The sequence below is a fragment of the Panthera pardus genome, unplaced genomic scaffold (assembly GCF_024362965.1).
Source record: "Panthera pardus isolate Hobbes unplaced genomic scaffold, ASM2436296v1 HiC_scaffold_10, whole genome shotgun sequence".
Classification (NCBI taxonomy): Eukaryota; Metazoa; Chordata; class Mammalia; order Carnivora; family Felidae; genus Panthera; species Panthera pardus.
The window spans coordinates 83,742,831-83,744,820 of NW_026526655.1; the positions used below are offsets into that span (position 1 = coordinate 83,742,831).

General features: G+C 37.7%; 1 non-coding gene across 1 annotated transcript; it reads left to right on the plus strand.

Annotated features, from left to right (window-relative positions):
* The first annotated feature begins 526 nt into the window (after positions 1-526).
* Positions 527-632, plus strand: LOC128772706 (U6 spliceosomal RNA). The gene has a single exon (XR_008416869.1). It is a non-coding gene; the product is annotated as a U6 spliceosomal RNA (small nuclear RNA).
* The last annotated feature ends 1,358 nt before the right edge of the window (positions 633-1,990 follow it).

Genomic DNA, 1,990 nt, shown 5'->3' on the forward strand with positions numbered 1-1,990 from the left:
CATATATTTTCCTTATTTTGGAGCCAAGATTCTAACTTCAGGGTGGTTTTTTTTTTTTTATGCTGATTCCAGTGAATGTATTGCTATATGTATTTGTTAAGTTTGTTAGAATACTAAGTAACTGGATACACAACTAGAAACCACAAAAAAACCCAACTGTAGCCAACTTGTAGAATCAAGAAGAAGGTGAAAAACTAAGAATCCAGATCAGGGAACCTCAGCTAGAAACTTCCACAGATATTCTGTTTAAAATTTTGTAGTAAAATTGACACCGTTTTAAAGAATTTGAGAAGGGCGCCTGGGTGGCTCGGTTAAGTGAATGACTTCAGCTCAGGTCATGATCTCACGGTTTGTGGGTTCGAGCCCCATGTCAGGCTCTGTGCTGACAGCTCAGAGCCTGGAGCCTGCTTCAGATTCTGTGTCTCCCTTTCTCTCTCTGAACCTCCCTTGCTCACACTCTGTCTCTCTTTCTCTCACTCTCTCTCTCAAAAAAAATAAACATTAAAAAAAAGTTTAAATATTTTTAGAAACTTGGCCCCTTAGTTACAAATGTCCAATTTCTAATGACACAGAGATTAGCATGGCCCCTGCACAAGGATGAGCTACCAACTCACGGAATGTTCCATATTTTTCTGAGGTGACAGGCTTTCTACTGTTACCTGTAAGCAGAGGAACTCTGAGATCATGAGAAGAAGCAGAAAAATACAAATGAGAAGGAGGAACCCAGGTAGCTTTGTGGCTTCATGTCCAACCCTCTTGCCCTTACTTAGCCTGTGTCACACCATGCTAGCGTGTCCTCCTGTAGTACTCACATGTGCCACCACTGTGACATCCCCTTTCCCTGAATTTCAGTGCTTACTTCTCAGCCTCTTTCCTTCTGAGTCACTCCTGGGAGTGAGGGGGTTCTTCCCAGTGTTTTGTAATACTGTGAGGCTCACCCCCAAAGTACTAAAAGTAGCTTTGTAATAAACACACAAGACATACAAATTTCCAATTTCTGAGGGGGAAAATCTGATTTTTTTTGCGTGACTATGGTGCCTACTTAAGCATGAGAGACAAGTTTCTGCCTTACAGTTACATTTATGTGCCAGTGAGGACAGGATCGCTTTTAATAACAGAAATTTCCAGAGAAGGGAGTTGATCAGTGTAAGCTTAGAAGCCCTTCCAAATGCTGGATAAATCAAATCCAAACAAGCACATTAAGGATTATGGTGGATATTAAGAAGTATGAGATCATATGAGTATGAGACCCTGTCTTTGAAGATATTATAATCTAATTTATTATGGCAGCATAATAATAAGACTGATGGAAAATAAGAACAAATTATTTCAATAATCATTTAATAAAATAATAAATACCCCAAAGTGGAGCATACTTTATTGCTCTATAAATTGTGCAGAGAGCAAGAGGGAACAGGTCAGAAAGATTACTTGAAAGTACAATGGCTAACGGAAGTTGTGTAATTGTCAAAGGATATACATTGTTCCTTTAAAGCTGAGGCCTCAAAAAGGCAGAAATTTGTTCAGAAAGCATTTTATTTATTGATTTGCTTCATTGTGTTTTTAACTGAAGTACAGTTGACAACATGTGTCAGGTGTACAACATAGTGATTCTACAATTATAAACATTGCTAAATGTTCACCGTAGTAAGTGTAGTTACCATCTGTCACCATATAAAGTTGTTATGGTATTATTGACTGTATCCCCTATGCTGTTCTTTTTATCCCTGTGACTTATTTATTTTATAATGGGAATTTTGTCCCTCTTAATCTTCTTCACCTATTTCACCAATCTCACCACCTCCCTCCTCTCTGTCAATCTCTACTTTGTTCTCTATATTTATGAGTCTGTTTTTCTTTTCTGTTGCTGTTTATTTTGTTTGATACCACATATAAGTGAAGTCATATGGCATTTGTCTTTCTCTGTCTGACTTATTTCACTTATCACAATACCCTCTATGTTGCAAAATGGCAAGATTTCATTCTTTTT